Below are 24669 nucleotides of genomic sequence, written 5' to 3'. Positions count from 1 at the left end.
ATGGGTAAGAGAGTGGCAATCGTTGCAGCTGGCATCAGTGGCTTGGCCACCATACAATGCTGTCTGGAGGAGGGACTGGAGCCCACCTGCTTTGAAAGAAGCAGTGATGTTGGAGGCTGTGGAAATTCTTGGTAAGTGGTATGTCTCTGGGACACTAGAGGAGGGAGATAGGTTCTTGCGCAAATCAAATCTGATCAGGTCTAATTCAGACATGGAAGGTGGATCACAAAAGCTTCAGATTTGGAAAGCACACTAACATCTGACCACTCAAAACTACTTCAATTCCATCAGGGCTTGTCCTGAAAAGGTATCAGCTCACTGAGCTTTGTCACTTCGCTTGTGGAACCCAGATCTCCTGGCTAAAAAGGATGCAAATATCAGTAATTAGCTAAAAACATACCACCACCTTCCTGTGTAACTGAAAATGTTCTATCAATTGTTGCTCTTAAATTACAAGTATATGGTTTAAAAAAAAGAAAAACTTTGAATAAGGTCAGAAGTCCTAAATTCTAATCTCAAAGGTTATCTAGGCAAACAGATTTTAGGAAACTTGTTCTTGTCTTTCTCAATCTTAACTGCTCATTTGTCAAATGCAGACATTGGAAATTAAGGCTACCAATAATATGCCTTCCAATTCTAACAGGATATGATCCTATTATTAACTTATACAAATTATTATAAATGCTGATTGTGTATGTGGTTATCAGATAGTCTATCAATTCCAAATTCAGAGAGAAAAACAATGGTCTTTGCCATGTGGTCTCACTATCACAAAAATAATGTACTCAGGAAACACCTAATTTAAACACAATTTTTAAATTTCAAAGACAAAAGACAGGCTTGGGAAACTGTCTTGAATTTCCCAGTCATTGTGACTGGACATAAATGATATATATTTGGCTTAAAGACCTTCTATCCACATCATTCATCTTATAACCAGTCTCAGTTAGTGCCCAACTTACAACAATGAATTCTTTCAACAGAGTATTTAAATGCCAATGTGGAACACATTTGTATTCATCTCAAAAGATGTTTGCCCAGTTAAACTAAAAGTACTAGATAAGGTATAAGCTCATTAATTCTTATTTTCCAGTAGGGAGTAATCCATAAGGTTTTTGGTTTTTTGTTTTGTTTTTGGAAATTCCATTTTCTTTATTTATGTTTGCTCAGGGAAATGTGACCAATCATGAAATGGTTCTCTACCATCCCATCAGTAACAACTAAATACAGCATAAGCACCAGTTCTGAAAGAGAACAAATATATGACTAATCATTCTCCTCTATTTGATGAAGTACCTGGTAATTTAAGTCTACAATCATTTGATAACAAATGGGCAAGAACTCATTGGACAGCAAAGCCTTTCTTGAAGTCACAAAAAAATGAGTTGAATTGACATGCAGCTAAGTCCTACTTTACGTTACACTGCAAAAATTTTAATACATTTGGTTACAGGTTGGTACCCCAGATCTCATTAGCAGTATTATGGAGCAAAATCCAAAACTGTGCACATTCTAAAGTATATCTGGTCGTAAGAATTTCAAATAAAAGATTTCAGAATCTTAGTCTTAGTGATGGTCAACTCAATAGATAAGGGCCTTGAGCTTTTAGAAGAGGGTACTAAAATCTTAGTAGATTAAGGGAAAATTCGTGTAGGGATAACACTTAGCTGAACCTTGAAGAACGTCCCCCCCAAAAATAGAGGACCAGTGTGTAATACAATTCCAGAGTGCCATTACCATGATAATCTGTGAATGGAATATCACCCCACAGATTTATGCAGTCACTGGTAGAGTGCCAGCACCAGAACCTTAGGAGAGACCAGCAACCCATGGAAGGCACAGAGAAGGTACTGCACATGCTGTATCTGGTGTGGAGCCATGGGTTAACCAGTGTAGCCAGAGCAGAATGTTTATTTAAGGAAGCACTTATTGCTATAAGTGACAGTATGACAAGATACAAAATTAGACTTGGATTATCCACAATAGGGAATGTCTCTTTTCCACAAGGTCATGTATATAAGCAAAATTCTACTTAAATTCTTAATGGGGATGTGAACACATTTAAATGCTTCAAACTTTAGCCTCCTCCACATACCCCAATCTTTCCTTGTTTCTAAGAAAAGGAGCTTGGCAAAATGCATAATAAGACAGGAATTTTTGAAAAACTTGTTATATAAGTTTTCATCTTGAAAGCCTCAGCAAGGCAGAAGTTATGCTGGAAGACAGAAATCTGATAATTCTGAACTTTTCACCATGTGTTTTTTCTGAGAAATGGAAACCAAATGGTTCAGCAGACTGAACATGAGGGAGATTTAAACTTCATACCCTCTTATATAGTGCCTTGTGTCCCCAAAAGATTTTATTGGTACTGCAATAAGAAATTGCTCAACAAGCAAGCAATAGATTCGTGTCATTTATATTAGTTTATATTAATTATACAAAGTAAGGGGTCTCATTATTGCATTTCCACACATGCATATAATGTACTATGGTCATATTCACCCCCCCATTACTTTCTTATCCCTTCCCCCTCTCCATTTCCCCTTCCCATTCGACTTCCCTTTGCCCCTTTTACTTTCCTTTGTATTAATTGTACAAAATATATATTAGTATCATTATAATCCAAAAGGGGTAACCAATAGAACTAGAACTATCTAGACTTCTCCCCCGCCATTCATTCACATATGACATTATATGAGAGAACAGGTTGGCAGTCAGCATTTTAAAAGCAGAATTAAAAGAACTATACCATCTGTGAATGTGTGATCAGGGCAGTAGGGACAACAGGGGCTTTATAAGGTGAGAGGATTTGGCAGTTGCTCAGAGAGAAGCAAAGGACAGCCTTTGAGCTGGAACCTGAGGGCCTATTTAGACAAACAGAGACAGGCAGATGGAGTGTGTGAGCGGAATCAAGGCAGACTGCTAATGACCCTCTGACCTTGCCCTCGAGTTACTTATATTCTAGGGGGAAAGTGAGAGAGAAGCACAGTTATAATCCAAGACAGAGAACAACAATGTTCCCATGACTGCTTGGGTCTCGGTTTTAGGGCAAAGTCTGAGGCAGTATCTGAATTTAATTTCCTTCCTACTGGTTCAAATCATCCTTGCATATTGAAATAATGAAGAGGCATGTTCCTTGGAGCAATTGTCCATTGTTACATAATATTTGTTTTTCCTGTGTTTGAAGAACAGTCTTTTAGAGAAATTCTAACTTCTTTCTTCATGTTAAGATTGGCTGGGGTCAAGGGGTGAAAGAGCAGAGATTCATTTAAGATGAAAATAATCCCAAACTTTACCAACTCTGCTTCCCAGAACAAAGTCTTTTATTTTTTATTCGGTCTCCAGTCCAGAACTCTGCTCTCTCTCCTTTCAATGGACAGCTGAGAAACCTCCTTCTCCCCTCTTTGCACAACCACCAGCTGTGAGTAAACAAGAAGACTCTGCCTGAGCATCTGTCAGGCATGGGCCTTCGCCCCTTTTCTGATGTCCTCAAAAATTTCAAAGTGAAGTGAAAATGGTCAAAATCTCTGATCTTAAAAAAAAAAAAAATCTATGAGAAATACATGAGTAGAGGAAAGATTTTATTTAACTTGAGGAGAAACACTGAAGTCTCAGGCAGCAACCCCACCTCTATCCCTGAGACACAGTTCTGGCAATCCTTTCCAGAACTTTCTGTCTCCATCTTCCAGAGGTTAGCTAGTGTGGGAGAAAGATAGAAGTCTTGAATCTGGCAGCAACATGACGTTCCATTTCTTTTCTTTATTGCACAGGAATTCTCTCAGACCTTGGGGATACAGGGGCTGCCAGTTTTTAAATCTATTTTCAGGGCAGCACACTGTGTACACTTCTATCCTGTCCTTGCAAGAGACAGGAAATGTTATTTCCAATTTAGCTTTCAACTGCTTCTCAACAAAAGCCACTTTTCAATTACACAGTGGCTTTCAAATGAAGTGCCAAGATTTAACACATGTTCTAAGGCCTGTGGTTTCCTGTGTTTCTTTGGTGAAGAGTGAAGACCAATAACCAGTGATTTTAAGAGACTTCAAGCACAGATTTCATTTGTAACAGAGCGGTGGTTCTCAAACTGTAGTTTCTGGACCAGAAACATCAGCAACCCCGAGAGCTTCTTTAAAAAGCAAATTCTCATACCCCTACCTCAGATGTACTAATTCTGAAGTTCTGGAGCTGCAGCCTGGGAATCTGTGTTCTAAAGAATCATCTAGGTGATTCTGATTTCATCAGAGCTGAGAAAGCACTTCAACATGGGGCTCTGTTGCCTGTAAAAAGTTTGCTGGACCCCATAGAGCAACCAAGTAGGTGGAAAGGCACTACCTCTTTTGGACTGTTTTGTTGTTATCTAACATGAGGAGGTCAGAACCAGTGGTGGTGTAGGAAAAAGAAAAGAGAAGAAAGCTCTAAGATACTATAAAAACAGAGCTAATACTAGGGTAATTAGACTGAGAGTTTTATGTGGAAAAAGATCCAATTCTGTGATTGGTGCTATGTAAAGAGCTTTCTATTACATGTCTTATTTTATTTTTAAAATATTAATAAAGGTTTCAGTCAACCAAGATTTTAATGTTCTCTTCAGGAACACCATCCTTGGCTTCCTTCTAAAGCCTTGTTACTCTTCCTAGGACCATGCAGAAGAAGGCAGAGCCAGCATTTACCAGTCTGTATTGACCAACTCCTCCAAAGAAATGATGTGTTTTCCAGACTTTCCTTACCCCAATGATTACCCAAACTACATGCACCACAGCAAGCTCCAGGAATACATAAAGACGTTTGCTCAAAAGAAGAATCTTTTATGATACATACAGTTCAAGGTAGGGGCCTTGTAACTTACACTGTTGACATTAGTATGTGTTTGAGAAGAGGTAAGAATAGAGCACCCAGATACAAAAGTCCCACCAAATGTTTTGGCCCCTCACACATCAATTGTTGGTTCAGATTATAAAATACTCATGCACTGTTTTCTTTCTCCTGCCCCAGATTCATTTTCCCTAGTCTCTGAGGGTTCTTGTAAATACCTTAGAAAATGTTGGAGGCAGCTCTCCCATCATAATAAACTTTCCACCCTCATGCTCTCTAATGATTTGGAAATAACCTAAACTTCTCTAGCTCATATTTAGACTTCTGTGGTTCAATGTCAGTGGGTGGGGGTTGGAATGAATGTGGCGTTTGTTCAGAACTCTGCCATTTTAAAGAGTAACAACTTCAATGAATGACGAATATGGTCATCGCTCCCACCCCTCACATACTTAGCTTATTGAAGTCTTAAGAATGGGCTGCTGGAGTGGTTCAATCAGTAGAACACCTGTCTGGCAGCATGTGCGAGGCCCTAAGTTCAAACACCAATACTGCCAAAAAAAGAGCCATGATATAGAGGTTTCATTTCTGTAAGGGGCAATAATGTTTGATATTTGTTTGAAATCCTTAACCTTCATTACTTACTGTTAAATGCAAAGCACATACACTAGCGAGGAAAAGAATCAGTGAAATTATGAGTTGAGGTCACATTTACATTATTATTTTAACTGGTGTAGTTCCAAATGTATAGTTAAAATAAAATTTTCCAATTATCATTTCACTGCATTCATTTATTCATTCTACTAATTCATTTATTTATGACATTCTAAGTGTCATAAATTGCCTCTATTTATGGCAGTGATATCAACAAAGATTGATAAAATTCCTAACACATGTTTGCACTGTGCTATGTGTTGTATATCAAAACATAAAGCTTAAACTTGTTACTCAAGAAGCCTAATCTAGGTGGGGATCAAAATTAGTACATCAAAAGTAAGTAACAATATAATATTTAGGTAAAAATTTAAACAAAAGAAAAGAATTTAGGCTGAGTGTGGTGGTATATGTCTATAATACCAGCTACTCTAGAGGCATGCTTCAATGCCATCCCTGGCAAAAAAAAGTAGCAAGACTTCCCAATCTCAACAAATTAGCCAGGCATGGTGGTTCAAGTCAATAATCCCATCTATGTGGTAGATGCAGGTAGGAGAATCATAGTCCAAGGCCAATCCAGACAAAAAAGTGTGAGATCATATCTGAAAAATAACCAAAGCAAAAGCACTGGAGTCATGGCTCAAGTGCTAGAGTGCCTGCCTAGCAAGCTCAACATGCAAACCCCAGCACCACCAAAAAAGAGAGAGAGAATTTAAAAGTTGTCTACCATTAATGAAGAAAATAATACTATGTAAATCTTCATGATTTACATAGCAAAGGTTAACACTTTGTGGAAGATATTTTTCTGGAAGTTTTAAAATTTGAAGTGTATTTGGTAGGTGTTTTAGTTATGTGAACAACATGAGTAAAATTGGAGGTGAAAATGCCCAATTTACCTGGAGAAGAATGAAAAAACCACATCAAGGTTGCCTCATAATCCAGAACAGTTGCTGGACTAGAGTCACCACACCCAGCTTCCAGGCAAAAAGAAAGAGGAAAGGACAAAGGACAAAATGATTCTCTTCCTGCTGAATCAGCCCCCTTTCACAAACTCTTCTGGAAAGCCAATCCAACATTGTCTGCTAGTATCTTCTAGGCCATTCAACTTGTACAGGAACCTGAGAAACAAGTGCTTTTATTGGGTATATGGTCACTCCAAACAAAATCAGGGATCTGTTAGTAAGTAAGAGGGGAGAATAAACACTGGAAAAATAATCTCTGTCCCAGAGGAGTTTATGGGAATACCAGAAAATAACACCAAAAATGTAAATCAGAAACAAAACTGGGAGATTCCAAGATGGCGGCTAGAGGGAGGAAGCAAAAAGCAAGCCTCCTATAGTGAAATCTTGGAGAGATACTCCAAGAGAGTGGAGACACACTTTGCAGGCATAAAACTGAGAAGAGGCATAACTTTGACCCCTCCACACCTCCAGCCGGCTCAGAGAATCTCCACTTCACGTTAAACGGAGAAACAAGGAGGGCCCCCAGGCCACCAGTTGCCAGCGCCCAAACAGCTTGGGAAGACACAGACCACCTTACTGTCGATAAGTAGACTAATGCTCCCTGTTTATATCTTTGAAACTTTTTTGTCTGATACCTTGTTCTGTTTTCTCCTTCTTGACTGTGTATTTGTTTGTCCCTATTCTTTAACTTCTTGCTTTCCATCCCAGCTCACCCTGACATTCTAAAAATTACCATTGTTATTATTACAAGCTAGAAAATACTTAATTGCACACAGTACAGGGACAGTAACAACACCAAAGACAATGATGGGAAGATAGAAAAAACAAGGAAACCAGTTTCCCCACAGCAAAAAATTAGTACAGGAACCAGAGGAAAATGAAGAAAACAGATACTCAGATGCAGACTCAAATAAAATGAAGATTAAACTATGCCAAAGGACCCAATGAAGCCCACAACAATAATTTAAAAGAAGACATACTACAGGTACTCAATGAGAATTTTATAGAGATGATACTGGATAGGGTCAACCAAAATGTACAGGAGACACTCAAGAAATTCCAAGACAACAAAAATAGAGAATTTGAAAAAGCAAAAGAAGAAATAAAGGAAACCATAGAAGCACTGTATAAACACCAAAGTGAAAGAGAGAACACGATGAATAAACAGATAAATGAACTCAGGACAAAAATAGACAACATTAAAGAGGAAAACATCCAGGATATGGAAAACCTCAGAAAAAAGAACGAAACAGAACTGCAAAACAAAACAGAGGGCCAATCCAGCAGAATAGAACAAACAGAAGACAGAATCTCAGAACTTGAAGATGAAATGGTAATTAAAGGAAAAACCGAAGAACTATTAATTAAACAACTCAACACCTGTGAAAAGAAAATGCAAGAACTCACTGACTCCATCAAAAGACCAAACTTGAGAATCATGGGCATCGAAGAAGGAGAAGAAGTGCAAGCAAGGGAATGCATTATATATTCAACAAAATAATAATGGAAAATTTCCCAAATCTAGAGAAAGCTATTCCCATACAGATGCAAGAGGCCTCCAGGACACCAAACAGACCAGATCAAAATAGAACTACCCCACGACATATCATCATTAAAACAACAGTTCAAAACCTAAGGAAAGAATATTGAAGGCTGTAAGAGAGAAAAAACAAGTAACATACAAAGGTAAACCCATCAAAATCACAGCAGACTTCTCAACAGAAACATTAAAAGCAAGAAGAGCGTGGGGTGAGATCTTCCGGGCACTGAATGAAAATAACTTCAACCCCAGGATACTCTACCCAGCAAAACTATCATTCAAAGTAGATGGAGCAATAAAAGTCTTCCATGATAAGCAGAAATGAAAACAATATGTGACCACAAAGCCACCACTACAAAAGATTCTGCAAGGTATTCTGCACACAGAAAGTGAAACCCAACTTAACCATGAAAAGACAGACAGCACCAAACCACAAGAAAAGAAAAAGCAAGACAGTAGAGAGTAACCTCAACGTAGGTACACACAATCAAACCTTCAAACAACTAAGACAACTAAATGGCAGGAATCACCACATACCTATCAGTGCTAACACTTAATGTTAACGGGCTTAATTCACCCATCAAAAGGCACCACTTGATGAAATGGATTAAAAAGGAAGATCCAACAATTTGTTGCTTACAGGAGACCCATCTCACTGACAGAAATAAGCATAGGCTTAGATGAAAGGCTGGAAGAAGATTTACCAAGCCAATGGCCCCCAAAAACAGGCAGGAGTAGCAATACTTATCTCTGACAAAGTAGACTTCAAACCTACATTGACCAAACGAGATAAAGAAGGACATTCCATACTAATGAAAAGGGAAATAGACCAAAAGGAAATAATAATTATCAACCTATGTGCACCCAATGTCAACACACCCAATTTCATCAAACATACCCTGAAAGAACTAAAAGCATATATAAATGCCAACACGGTGGTTGTGGGAGACTTTAACACCCCATTATCATCAATAGATAGGTCATCCAAACAAAAAATCAATAAAGAAATCCAAGATCTAAAATATACAATAGATCAAATGGACCTACTTGATGTCTACAGAACATTTCATCCAACTTCTACACAATATACATTCTTCTCAGCAGCCCATGGAACCTTCTCCAAAATAGATCATATCCTAGGGCACAAAACAAGTCTCAGCAAATATAAGAAAATAGAAATTATACGATGCATACTATCTGATCACAATGCAGTAAAAGTAGAACTCAACAACAAAAGTAAAGACAAATTCAAGCAAACGGCTGGAAACTAAATAACTAATTACTTAATGAAGAATGGATCATCTGTGAAATAGAAGTGGAAATTAAAAAGTTCCTGGAAGTCAATGAAAATGAAAACACAACCTACCAGAACCTATGGAACACAGCTAAGGCAGTCCTGTGAGGAAAGTTTATAGCCATGAGTGCATATATTAAAAAGACTGAAAGATCCCAAATCAATGACCTAATGATACATCTCAAACTCCTAGAAAAACAAGAACAAGCAAATCCCAAAACAAATAGAAGGAGAGAAATAATAAAAATAAGAGCTGAAATCAATGAAATAGAAACCAAAAAAACCATACAAAGAATTAAGGAAACAAAAAGTTGGTTCTTTGAAAAAATAAACAAGATCGATAGACCCCTGGCAAACCTGACTAAAATGAGGAGAGAAAAAACCCAAATTAGTAGAATCAGGAATGCAAAAGGAGAGATAACAACAAACACCATGTAAGTCCAGGAAATCATCAGAGACTACTTTGAGAACCTATATTCAAATGAATTTGAAAATCTTAATGAAATGGACAGATTTCTAGATACCTATGACCATCCAAAACTGAACCAAGAGGAAATTAATCACCTGAATAGATCTATAACACAAAATGACATTGAAGCAGCAATCAAGAGTCTCCCCAAAAAGAAAAGTCCAGGACCTGATGGATTCTCTGCTGAATTCTATCAGACCTTTAAAGAAGAGCTGATACCAACCCTCCTTAAACTGTTCCACGAAATAGAAAGGAAAGGAAAACTGCTGAACACATTTTATGAAGCCAGTATTACACTTATCCCAAAACCAGGCAAAGACACCTCCAAAAAGGAGAACTATAGGCCAATCTCCTTAATGAACATTGATGCAAAATGTTCATTACAAAGTAATGGCAAGCCGAATTCAACAACACATCAAAAAGATTCTTCACCACGACCAAGTAGGCTTCATCCCAGGGATGCAGGGGTGGTTCAACATACGAAAATCAATAAACATAATAAACCACATTAACAGAAGCAAAGACAAAAACCACTTCATCATCTCAATAGATGCAGAAAAAGCCTTTGATAAGATCCAACACCATTTCATGATAAAAGCTCTAAGAAAACTAGGAATAGAAGGAAAGTACCTCAACATGACAAAAGCTATATATGACAAACCTACAGCCAGCATTATACTTAACGGAGAAAAACTGAAACCATTCCCTCTAAAATCAGGAACCAGACAAGGATGCCCACTATCTCCACTCCTATTCAACATAGTACTGGAATTCCTAGCCAGAGCAATTAGGCAAGAAGAAGGAATAAAAGGAATACTAATAGGTAAAGAAACTGTCAAAATATCCCTATTTGCAGATGACATGATCCTATACCTTAAAGACCCAAAACACTCTACTCAGAAGCTTCTAGACATCATCAATAGCTATAGCAAGGTAGCAGGATATAAAATCAACATAGAAAATTCATTAGCATTTCTATACACTAACAATGAGCAAACTGAAAAAGAATGTATGAAAACAATTCCATTTACAATAGCCTCAAAAAAAATCAAATACCTAGGTATAAACCTAACAAAAGATGTGAAAGACCTCTACAAGGAAAACTATACACTTCTCAAGAAAGAGATTGAGGAAGACTATAGAAAGTGGAGAGATCTCCCATGCTCATGGATTGGTAGAATCAACATAGTAAAAATGTCGATACTCCCAAAAGTAATCTACATGTTTAATGCAATTCCCATCAAAATTCCAATGACATTCTTTAAAGAGATTGAAAAATCTACCGTTAAATTTATATGGAAACACAAGAGGCCACGAATAGCCAAGGCAATACTCAGTCAAAAGAACAATGCAGGAGGTATCACAATACCTGACTTCAAACTATATTACAAAGCAATAACAATAAAAACAGCATGGTACTGGCACAAAAACAGACATGAAGACCAGTGGAACAGAATAGAGGACCCAGATATGAAGCCACACAACTATAACCAACTTGTCTTTGACAAAGGAGCTAAAAATATACGATGGAGAAATAGCAGCCTCTTCAACAAAAACTGCTGGGAAAACTGGTTAGCAGCCTGCAAAAAACTGAAACCAGATCCATGTATATCACCCTATACCAATATTAACTCAAAATGGATCAAGGATCTTAATATCAGACCCCAAACTCTAAAGTTGATACAGGAAAGAGTAGGAAATACTCTGGAGTTAGTAGGTATAGGTAAGAACTTTCTCAATGAAACCCCAGCAGCACAGCACTAAGAGATAGCATAGATAAATGGGACCTCATAAAACTAAAAAGCTTCTGTTCATCAAAAGAAATGGTGTCTAAACTGAAGAGAACACCCACAGAGTGGGAGAAAATATTTGCCAGCTATAAATCAGACAAAGGACTGATAACCAGAATATATAGGGAACTTAAAAAACTAAATTCTCCCAAAACTAATGAACCAATAAAGAAATGGGCAAGTGAACTAAACAGAACTTTCTCAAAAGAAGAAATTCAAATGGCCAAAAAACACATGAAAAAATGCTCACCATCTCTAGCAATAAAGGAAATGCAAATTAAAACCACACTAAGATTCCACCTCACCCCTGTTAGAATAGCCATCATCAGCAACACCACCAACAACAGGTGTTGGCGAGGATGCGGGAAAAAAGGAACCCTCTTACACTGTTGGTGGGAGTGTAAACTAGTACAACCACTCTGGAAAAAAATTTGGAGGCTACTTAAAAAGCTAAGCATTGATCTACCATTTGATCCAGCAATACCACTCTTGTGGATATACCCAAAAGACCGTGACACAGGTTACTCCAGAGGCACCTGCACACCCGTGTTTATTGCAGCACTATTCACAATAGCCAAGTTATGGAAACAGCCAAGATGCCCCACTACTGACGAATGGATTAAGAAAATGTGGTATCTACACACTATGGAATTTTATGCAGCCATGAAGAAGAACGAAATGTTATCATTCGCTGGTAAATGGATGGAATTGGAGAACATCATTCTGAGTGAGGTTAGCCTGGCCCAAAAGACCAAAAGTCGTATGTTCTCCCTCATATGTGGACATTAGATCAAGGGCAAACACAACAAGGGGATTGGACTTTGAGCACATGATAAAAGCGGGAGCACACAAAGGAGATATGAGGATAGGTAAGACACCCAAAAAACAAGATAGCATTTATTGCCCTCAATGCAGAGAAACTAATGCAGAAACTTTACGGCAACTGAGGCCAATAGGAGAAGGGGATCGAGAACTAGAGAAAAGGTCAGTTCGAGAAAAATTAATTTAGAAAGTAATGCTTATGTATAGGAAAGCAATGAGAGGAATCTCACACTATAGCTATCCTCATCTCAACCAGCAAAAACCCTTGTTCCTTCCTATTATTGCTTATACTCTCTCTACAACAAAATTAGAAATAATGGCAAAATAGTTTCTGCTGGGCATTGAGGGGGTATGGGGGAGAGGGAGGAGGCGGAGTGGGTGGTAAGGGAAGGGGTGGGGGCAGGGGGGAGAAATGACTCAAGCCTTGTATGCACGTATGAAAAATAAAATTAAAAAAAAAGAAACAAAACTGCATGGACTTTCAACTACAGTATTAAAAAAGTAGAATCAATCCTGGGGATGATGAAGTACCAGCAATAACTCTGGCTGGACAATATTAAATGTGGTCCTTTGGAATTATTCCTCAAACAAGCAGGTTAGAGGATGTATGGCAAGGGAGTTTAGCACTTAAACCAAGCACTGTTGGCAGTGATGGAAAGGAAGAGAAGTGGTGAGATTCTGAGATAAATGATGGTGTGGACATAAGGTAAGGATAGAGAAATAAACAAAACTAGTTGTGAGTTTAAAGAATAGGTGGCTTGGAGGTTGGTGTCACTTTCATTTTTTTGGGAACTAAGATTTTAACTCAGGGCTTCATGCTTATAAAGAAAGCAGTCTGTCACTCGAGCCACACTCCCAGTCCATTTTGCTCTAGTTATTTTGGAGATAAATCTTGCAAACTATATGCCTGGGCTGGCCTCAAACCACAATCCTCGTGATCTCAGCCTCCCAAGTAGCTAGGATTACAGGTGTGGGCCACTGTCACCTTGGCTTGGTGTCACTTTCAAAGAACTATGAAAATCCAAAGCTAGCTTGGAAGAAAGTAGATAAATGTAAGGACATGCACATTATCTTGCAGACAGAAAGGTCAAGTTGGACTGGAGAGCAGAGGGGAGACCAAGGCTCGATTCATGTGGGTGTTCAAAAAATGGAAGTTGTTCATACTTCCAAGGGACAGTGTCTGAAAGGAGCAAAAGAGAGGCTGAGGATGAAACCTGCGGCATGACCATATTTACTGAGTGGATGGAAGATGAAGTCAGAAAAGAAGGGAGCCATGTCAGTGGAGGGCACCAATAAGCAAATAATGTAGATTTGTTACATGGTACCATCCACAAAGATGCTCAGTGTTATCTACCCCCAAATCAACTAACAAGATGTGAGAAAGTAAATAAACCCAAGTGACCAATTTCCTGATGAGACTTGAAGATTCACTGAAGAGTCATTGTGACCCTCATTTTGATGCCTTTCCATACGTGACCAGGACAGCTCCTAACACTGTTTCCTCCACAGAAATACTGCAAGAAAAGAAGAAAAAAAAAACAGGATTACAAATATATGGAATTTTTTTCTGGTTTTCTTTAAGACCCTGGTTTCCAGTATAAGGAAATGTCCCAGCTTCTTAGTCACTGGTCAATGGGTTGTCATCACTGAATAGGATGAGAAGCAGGAATCTGCTATTTTTGATGCCGTCATGATTTGTTCAGGACACCATGTGTACCCCAACCTGCCATCTGATTCTTTTCCTGGTAAGTTTGAAAAATATATAATCATTTGGAGAATTATATGCAAATATCAAGTATTAAAACATCTTTACATACATAATAATAGTATATAGCAATTGTTCTTAAGATACCAGAGATTTCAAAAGAAATAGGGTAGATAATGTGCTAAATACAGCAATAAATTGCCTCCTACACCACTATATTAGAAAAATCAAAGACCTGCAAGTCAGAGATCAGACAGATACTAGTTCTTATTTCATACATACCAGGTTAAAAAAGAAAAACCAAGTTTTCTTAATTTCTGAAAATCAACTTATTCCCCATTTTTCTTTTAGGCCTAGACCAGTTTCAGGGCCACTACCTCCACAGCCGGGATTATAAGGGCCCAGAAGCCTACAAAGGGAAGAGGGTCCTCTTGATTGGCCTGGGGAACTCAGGATCAGACATTGCTGTTGAGCTCAGTTGTCTGGCTTCACAGGTACATGACAGAAAAAGCATAGGGAAATAAACCTGGGAGAGAGTAAAGTCAAAATCAAGGTATCGGGGAAGATATTTGCCATGTCCTCTGCTGTATGTGTTCTTTACATCAAGGAGGACTTGTGGACTTCTGCTTGGGAAGTAAGGTAATGTGGCCCCTGTAGCAAGGAAGTGCATTATTCTGAGGAAGCCAGAGGCAAGTGTGTGAGTGTATAAGTGAGTGTGTATGTGAGTGTGTATGTGTTTATCTCTTATTTTAATTTTATGTTCTGATAACTTCCAAATCAATTGATTTTTCATCAGGCTCTTTCTTTATTTAATACCATTTCTTATCACCTACCATGTGAAAAGTACTGTGCTTACCACTCTGAAGTTCTGCAACATCAGACAATTTGGTTTTTACTATCATTTATTCACTCAACAGCAAGTATTCAACAGATATCTGGTATTATTATGTGTCAGAACAATGTTTAGCTAAACTTACAGGTATAAGTTAGGCTAGCACCTGGGGATGGCGTGACAGGTACATGAATCATGATAAAAGGAAGTAATGAGTCTTCCAGTAGAATTAGATGTGATACTAGCAACACAATGAAAAAAGAACCTAACTTAGCCTGTATAAAGTCAAGAAAGGCCTCCCAGGGGACTCAAGCTGAGTCAGAAGACAAGAAGCTAAATGTATTTTTAAGGAAACAGGTACTCCATAAATAAACTTTTACACAGGCAAAAAGAAAACCTAAAGTTATTTTAACTACAAATTTTCTTGAGTTATCACAAAGATGACAGACTAAACCAGCATCCAGGCTTGTCTTGGACTGAGGTGGCTGCCATGCTATAGGATGCCCATATATCTTGGAATAAGTATGCAGGGAGGAGAACAGGAGACCAAGGACAGAGAACAGAATTAAATCCTTGGTATCCTCTCAGCCTAATTTCAGTTAGAGATTTAGCTATATTTTCCTCACTTGGCCCAACCATTCCCACCACCCACCATTCTAGAGCTGACTGGCTTGACTAGTCTTGACCAGATCTGCCATCTTAATTTATGAGTTTGTAAAGTTTAAACCATCACAATTGAATACAGAGCCTCTTGTTCTAAAAGTCATGCTCCTAATTCTTTCAACAACCACACACCAGACTTCTGGGGTGGTGAGAGAGGAGTCCTGCCTCTAACTAGTTTCAGTTATGGACTATTAATATACAACCACCTCTTTGAAAGTATTCCTGCCTGGATAGTGAAGGAAATGTATAGAAGGGTCCAATCATGTTGTGTTCACTTATTTCTTATAGCGTAATATTGAAATCTTTGTTGTCTTTCTCTGTCAGGTCATTATCAGCACCAGAAGTGATTCCTGGGTCATGAGTCAGGTTTGGGATAATGGCTATCCTTGGGATATATATATGTATATGTTACCCGCTTTGCATCCTTCCTCCAGAATGTCCTTCCCTCATTTGTCTCTGACTGGTTATATGTCAAGAAGATGAACACATGGTTTAAACATGAGAACTACGGCCTGCTGCTTTAAATGGGTACTACAAATATATATTTTATCATTCAAAAATGTAGGAGATTAGCAAGTGAATTCTTTCTCCCTAGATATTAGTTGTCTTATTGAGGCTGGTAAGATTACATCAAGGGCTACACAGGAAAAACAATATACCCAAAGACCATGTATGGGTTGGAAATCTTATTGAAACTAGTCTAGTGAAAAAGAATATGGACAAATGCAAAGTAAGGATAAATTAAGCAGATAGATCATCCTGACAGACAGGATTCATTTAGGGTAGTTATAAGCTATAGCACAAAACTTAGAGGACTGAACAAACTCAAATTGATTTTTTGAATGAGTGTATTAATATTATATATTATATAATATTATAATAATATATTATATATTATGGGTGAATGAGTATATTAATAATAATAATAATAACACCTACCTACTTCTCAAGACCATTCTAATAGTATGTGTGTATATATATATATACCTTTGTAAATGGTAAAGCCTTACAAATATTGGTTCTTCTTGGTTTCAAATTTTCTAATGTACTTCTAAGAAGCGTCTAATAAAGTACTGTTAATCAATATGTCTCAAAAAGGAGGAAGTCCCAAAACAAAAGTAGATGACCCCCATACCCCTGAAGTCTTTGCATTTTTGCAGGACAGTCAGGAAGCATGGAACAGGTAAAGCAATGGAGAATCATAGAACTGATGTGGCCTGTAAAATTGGTGAGATTCATTTATTTTCTTCTTTTGGAGACAGAATCCAACATATACCAATCAGGAAGGCATTCTAGGTGGAAGAATCTATATATACAGAGAAAAAAGAAATATTTTAGTGAATAATAAAAGAAAGGATTCACTAAGAAATTTTTCCTTCTGACCTAGGGTAGCCAAAATGTTTCCTTATGTTTAGAGAAGTCAGCTGAGGAAAAGTAAGGTGGAATCATAAATCTGAATGCCAAACATGAGGTTTAGTAGCCAAACTCTCATTCCAAAGCCTTGAAGACTGTTATCACCCTAGAGAAACAAACAGTGTTGATTTTATACATTTAAGATTACGTTTAATATAATAAAAATTTCCAAGCTTGAGTTGGTTAAGATCTTATAAGAGTAACTGCAAATTATATTTTGGCTTCACCATTTAGGCAAAACATAGATTTAAAATTTATTCATTCCCTCTCTGAAAGAGTTCCGATGGCCCTAAGTTGCTGATGACACCTTTTCACTCCTACCTTAGGTGGGGAGAAGGAGAAAAACAGGGAGAGAAAAATAAGCCTCTCTATTGGCCTACTTTTTTACCACCTTAGAAGGTAAAAGAAGAGGTTACAGAGGTTACAGAGATGGAAAAACGTATGGAACAATAGAGAAAAATTCTGAGATTTACAGAGATTCTTTGTATACGAGATCCTTAGAGGAAATCTCAGACTCTCTGAAGGAAACTTAAATCAACAGGAGATATATTGTCATGAAAAATATCATTCCCAGAATTTTGGCAACCAAAGTGCATTAACAAAGTTGTTTTGCTTACTTTGTGACCACAGCTGATGGAAGAAAACCAAACATAGCAATAAAACATTCCACAACCACAAACTTGATTTCTCCATGTAAGAAAGTCCATTTACAATAATGGTGTTTGCATGTGCATAGTACTGCTTTAAGTTCTTTACAGATAATTGCTCTCCTAATTCTCAACAACCTTTTGAGGAAGATTCTAGTCTTCTCCCCATTGCCTGTATAGGAAACAAATAGAGAAGTAACAGCTAGTAAGAGAAGTAATGGTTAATAAAAGACACATGTAGGTTATAAACTAAGGCCATCTTGACTTCAGACTCTAAACTCTTAACTACTTTATTATGTCTAGAATTAATTTTATTCTGACCTATTAGGTGAATATCCAAATAGTAAATACACATAAGAGTTTCAAGGGGCAAAAGAGGAAACTCTCAGACAGATATTCTCAGACAAATTCTTGCAGATGATGAGACAGCAGGAAAGAAATTTACATGAGAAAGGAGACTTCAGTGGCCTTCATGCTAGTCTTTAATTGATCCACTCTGATTACAATGATATACCCATAACATTTGTTATAGATATTTCTTGGAAATGAAGTATTACAGCAAGGGCATTTGCCTCTCATTTCTTCACAGTCCCCTGAGAAAAAAGCCCATGTTCAGTGATGAGCTCCCAGCTCACATCCTGTGTGGTACTGTGTCCATCAAGCCCAGTGTAAAGGAGTTCACAGAGATCTCAGCTATATTTGAGGATGGGACCATGTTTGAGGCCATTGACTGTGTCATCTTTGCAACAGGCTATGATTATGCCTACCCTTTCCTTGATGATTCCATTATCAAAAGCAGAAACAATGAGGTCACCTTATTTAAAGGCATCTTCCCTCCTCAACTAGAGAAGCCAACCTTGGCAGTGATTGGCCTTGTCCAGTCTCTTGGAGCTGCCATCCCCACAGCTGATCTGCAGGCCAGCTGGGCTGCTAAAGTGTTTGCAAGTAGGTGGGTATTCTGTCTTTAATTCTGTTAGTCAATAAGTTTCTACTGTATGCCACCAAATGTACTGGGGATCCAAAAGGAACCTAGTAGACATGCTTCTTTACTTCACAGGCCTTAAAATGGGATGTGCATGTGGGATGCTATAATAAGAGAAGTTTTGAGGTCTTCTGGTGTGGGGGGATTGGTTAGGCAGTTATTCCATGTGTAAGGAATGGCACAAGGAAAGGATGGTGAAGAATGGCATGGAACATGTGAGGAACAGGAAACATTTTGGTGCAAGCAGAGGCAGGAAGTGCCAAGAAATGGAGAAAAGTACCAGAGCATGGAAGGCCTTAAAAGCTATGCTGAAGGTCTTAGCCTTCTCATAGGGAAATTGGGAGGAGTTTGCAAGGCTTTATGTAAGAGGACAGCAATGGGGTTACTGCAATGTTAAGGAACATTGCAAAGGTTGGAAGGACCCTAGTGGGTGGTGAGCACATACTGAACACCTCACTTGTATCACTTGTGTCAGAATCATGATATCACTCTGGCCACTGACAATCTTCTCCATTCCCTCCTCCCTCTAGACCCCTGGTCTCCAGGGGCTGCAAGAATTCTTATGTGAGGAAATCAAAAAAATGAGGATTACATAGGAAAAGGCAATGTTTCATTACTCCAATCATATTGATCATCATTATTGAAAGAGTCCTTTGTTCAAGGGCTCAAAAATCTTGAACTACATAAACATACCTTACCTAATACAATGTTCATAAAATTTATAAGTAATGAAGAAAATATTACAATTATAGAATATGCTTATATTTTTAAAAATAATATGAATATGTTTCCATTTCAAATGTAACATTAAGGATGATTATTTAAAAGAATTCTGTCATGAAACATTTTGTAAGAATGCTCCCTTGTAAAATACTCTTATTGTTTTTTTTCTCTTGAGAGGCCCAATAGTGCCCAGAACCTAATGTTTTTATGAGAAAATTGGATAAAGTTCAAAAACCTAGCAAACTTACATTCAATAAATGTTTATTTAGTACCTACTGTGTCAAGCTCTACCTTGGCACTTAGGACACACCAAATAAAACATACCAAAATTATGGTTCCTTACTTTCTAGAGGAGTATACAGCAAAGAATGACCATAGGGTACTGCCAGGCAGAAACTTATAGATGCTAACAGTGACTACAAAGTGTTTGTGCACTGCAAATATCATAGTAACTTTCTCCCATTGTCACAAAGGCAGATAAATTACAATCATCAGTCTGAGTAAGCCCCCATTAATGTATTGAGAAAAAAATGACTGTCTCTTAAAAAAACATCCTCCCTGGTTACAGGCTGACATTGAAATCCCATGCTTCCTTTCATTACCTAGTTTGCTTGCCATTTACCTTAGGGTAAACTATTTTACCAGATTATTTCTTGAGCGTTTCAATAAGAGGATAGATAGAAACATGAAGAAACTATTACACTATTATATGTATGAGGTGTACCAGAGGTAAGTTGAGGACCAGGCCCTCTAGTGTTACAGAAATATGATATTGGATGACAAAACTACTAGCATTTCTGCTATCATTACTTTTTTTATCTTTTTTAAATTTTTTTATTAGGAAATATTTGTTGCACAGGGGGAATTCATTGTGACAATTCCAATAGGCTTATATTGCACATTGGTTAAATCATCCCCACCATCTTTCCCCCTCAACCCACTTCAGTCCACTTAACGCAGTTCAGAAAGTTTCATTGTTCTATTTCATATGTGTATATGAAGCCCATCGACCATATTCCCTCACCTAAATCTCCTTTGTTCATCCTCCACAAGTACTCCCTACACGTTGTGCTGATTTTCATCATTAACATCTAAGCCGATGTTCAAGGGGATTTCTCGATGTATCTCCAATGTCAGCGTACTTTACTTTAGTCTATTCAATCCCTTCCATTACTCTCCCTCACCCTTCTTACCCTTTTCTTCCCACATACCATTTTTCAACAGTTTTCAATACATATCCTTATATCTTCTTCCTTCACAGATGTTGTGTTCCACGATATTGTTGACACTCTATCATTCTCTTTTCTTTTCCCTCCTTCCCTGAATCCCATAGTGTAGTTCTACATGCAGACATGTTCTACATATATGTTTGTATATGATCATGCTTGGTTTTGTGTGTATGTTTACCTTTTGGATCTATCTTCCACATAGGAGAGAAAATACATGGCCTTTATCTTTCTGAAGCTGACTTAATTGCATCAATATACCTTCGAATTACATGGTTTCATTCTTTCTTCTGGTTGAGTAAAACTCCATTGAATATGTATACCACATTTTCCTAATCCATTCATCAGTTGTAGGGCACCTGGGTTTTTTCCATAGCTTGGCCATTGTGAACTGTGCTTTGATAAACATAGGTGTGCAAGAGTCTCTATTGTCTCCTGATTTATGTTTCTTTGGATAGATGCCCAGGAGCAGTATCACTGGGTTATATGGCAATTCTATTTTTAGCTTTTTGAGAAATCTCCATACTGCTTTCCATAATGGTTGTACTAATTTGTATTCCTACCAACAGTGTTAATTGTTTTCTATCCCCACAGAAAATTAATTAACTTCTCACTTTTTTTAATTTGCAGTACTGAGGTTTGACTCAGGGCTTTGTGCTTGCTAGGCAGGTGCTCTTCCACTTGAGCCACACCTTCAGCCTAATTTCTCACATCTTTATATCTGGGAATTGTTATTCCTTTCAAAATATCAAATAGAGTTCTTCTTAATATAAAATATTTTTAGGGATGTAGTCCATAAATACTAGATGAATTCCACATGTATTATTATATATTAACATTTCTTTATTTTTTTTCATTATTTCTCTCATTTCTTTTCCAGACTCATGTACCCTGCCAACTACAAATGAAATGATGGATGACATTGATGAGAAAATGGGGAAGAAACTCAAGTGGTAAGCAATTGCACCTGCTAATGAAATAAATCCCAAAATTTGCTTTATATGTACAAAACATTTATATAGTCTGTAATACTGTCATCAGTCATAGTTCATACTTTTTGAATACTTGCTATAATTGACCCACATTAGATGGAAAACAGTCATTTCACTTCTCCCATATAACCCTAGAAAAGAGGTTCTCTAACAAAGATGATTTTGCCCTTCTGGGAACATTGGGAAAAAATCTAAACACATTTATGGTCTTTGCAAGTGGAGATGGCATGCTCCTGACCTCCTATAAGTTGAGACTGGGATGCTGCTAACTATAATGCAGAGAAGCATCCACCAAAAATGTCAACAGTGCTACATATGAGAAATGGCTCCAAAGCTTTCCTCAAAAGCTCCTTCTCCAGCAGCCATATCTCTGCCAGAAAGCTAGCAAGCCAGGAATCATTCAGTGGTATCTAGTTTACTATAATAAGAAAGCCAAATGAAAATTTAAATTGAGTTCAGCTATCCTGGTATTTTCTACCAAAAAACATATTCACTTCTGATTCATCCAAACATTTGTTTTCAAGTTACAACATAAGTGAGATTGTAGTAAGTCATTTAAGTGGCTAGGGTACTTAAACATACCTTTTCATGTTAATTACTTCAATAAAAGAAAATCACTTTCAAGTTATATAACAAAATCTGTCAAAAGAATAATTAGATACCAGATCACACTTGAATGAGTCAAGCACTATACAGGAAGTTTATTTCTTTCAAGCCTCCAGCATATCATTCATTGGATGCCCTAAGATAGACACTGGCTCAAGGGCCTAGAGAAGAAATGGGATTCCTAAGATCCCACATGACCTCATCCTAGTCACAGGACACCCATAGGGGTGGGCACCCCTGTACGCTAATAATTCATAAAGCTTGATATCCTTTCCTTTAGAGGCCAGTAAGAATAAAGAGGAAGAAAAGGAAAGGCTTAAATAGCAAGGTGCTCTTCAGATTTCCTTAAAGAAAATGAGGCCACATTCCAACTACAAGTATGAAACAATTTATATTAATATATTTCAACAATATGAAAACCACACATAGTCCCAATTTGTATATATACAATGTTTTATGATGTCATATAAATAACAATCAAGTGTTAAAGAGTAAACTAAGTTGGGCTTGGAATGTAGTTCAGTAGTAGAGTATTTGCCCAGCATGTGGGAGGCCCTGGGTTCTACCACCAGCACCACACACAAAAAAGAGTAAATCAAGTTAATCAGTTGCCTTGAACCAGAGGGTCAGTTCACTCCAGGCCACATGGCCCAAGGGTAAAGACCAAAATGACATCAAACTCACATAGAGATTAAGAAGGAGAATGGAGAAAAACTCAGCCAAAGAACAAACAACAAATTAAATTTTGTAGAAAAAAAGAGAGTTGAGGGGTAGTGTAAGTGAAGGTGCTAAGCCAAATGTTATTTTCTAAGACAGAAGATAGAAAATTGATGCTTCTGTTTGCAACTGGGAATTCATTCCAATTTTTTTCTTTCCTCAGGTTTGGCCAAAGCTATACTTTGCAGACAGATTATATCACATACATGGATGAGCTGGACTCCTTCATAGGGGCCAAGCCAAACATACCATGGCTTTTCCTGACTGCCCCAGCTGGCCCTGGAGGTGTACTTTGGCCCTTGTAGGCGATATCAGTTTCAACTGATGGGACCAGGGAAGTGGGATGGGGCCAGAAATGCCATCTTGACCCAATGGAACTGGACAGTGAAGCCAACCAGTACAAGAGCTGTCAGTGAAGCTCAGAGACCCTGTCACTTTTACAACTTGCTAAAAATGTTTTCAGTCCAGTGCTCCTTCTGGCTATTTTGCTCACATTTTATTAATGATAAAATCTTTTGGGTCTCAGATTTCAGCCTAGAAGTATAATCACAGAATACAACACACAAACATACATAGACATATATAATCACCACAGAGCTCCTTCTTTCCTTCCTGCTCATATAAAGTCCTGGATCATTTGAACAAAACTCTAAGTAAAATGGAAAATAACCAGCCTGTCTCTGATCTCTAAAAGACTTTACATGCGGAATTAAAATTTGAGGATGTTTGAGAAAAGGAAAAAAAGATGGAAAGTTGAAAAGACATAAACACAGACTTTCAGGCTGGACAAAGTTTAAAAGGCTTTGTAAAGAGTGTTTTATCTTATAAATTATAGTGTATCAACCAACATGGTTTCAACAATATTAACTGAAGTGCTTGACAATAAATCCAGATAGCACAATAAGTTTATACTAATACAACAACTTAGATAAAATGAACAAATAACAAGCTACTTCAAGGAGGACAGGGGGTGTAACTCAGTGGTAGAGTACTTGACTAGCATGAACAGGTCCTGGATTCAATCCCCAGCAACAGCAAAGAAGAATTTTTTTTATTTTATTATTCATATGTGCATACAAGGCTTGCGTCATTTCTCCCCCCTGCCCCCACCCCCTCCTTTACCACCCACTCTGCCCCCTCCCTCTCCCCCCAACCCCCTCAATACCCAGCAGAAACTATTTTGCCCTTATTTCTAATTTTGTTGTAGAGAGAGTATAAGCAATAACAGGAAGGAACAAGGGTTTTTGCTGGTTGTGATAAGGATAGCTATACAGGGAGTTGACTCACATTAATTTACTGTGCATGTGTGTTACCTTCTAGGTTAATTCTTTTTGATCTAACCTTTTCTCTAGTTCCTGGTCCCCTTTTCTTATTGGCCTCAGTTGCTTTTAAGGTATCTGCTTTAGTTTCTCTGCATTAAGGGCAACAAATGCTAGCTAATTTTTTAGGTGTCTTACCTATCCTCACCCCTCCCTTGTGTGCTCTCGCTTTTATCATGTGCTCAAAGTCCAATCCCCTTGTTGTGTTTGCCCTTGATCAAATGTCCACATATGAGGGAGAACATACGATTTGTGGTCTTTTGAGCCAGGCTAACCTCACTCAGAATGATGTTCTCCAATTCCATCCATTTACCAGCGAATGATAACATTTCATTCTTCATGGCTGCATAAAATTCCATTGTGTACAGATACCACATTTTCTTAATCCATTCGTCAGTGGTGGGGCATCTTGGCTGTTTCCATAACTTGGCTATTGTGAAGAATCTTTTTGATGTGTTGTTGAATTCGGCTTGCCATTACTTTGTTGAGGATTTTTGTGCCAAT

At 37.8% G+C, this 24669-nt stretch overlaps 1 pseudogene; it reads left to right on the top strand.

Annotated features, from left to right (window-relative positions):
- On the top strand, positions 1 to 23349 carry LOC109690588 (putative dimethylaniline monooxygenase [N-oxide-forming] 6; annotated as a pseudogene).
- The last annotated feature ends 1320 nt before the right edge of the window (positions 23350 to 24669 follow it).

The sequence above is a fragment of the Castor canadensis genome, chromosome 11, assembly GCF_047511655.1.
Source record: "Castor canadensis chromosome 11, mCasCan1.hap1v2, whole genome shotgun sequence".
Lineage (NCBI taxonomy): Eukaryota > Metazoa > Chordata > Mammalia > Rodentia > Castoridae > Castor > Castor canadensis.
The sequence above is the reverse complement of the archived record's forward strand: the minus strand, read 5'-3'. Positions and strand labels throughout refer to the sequence as shown.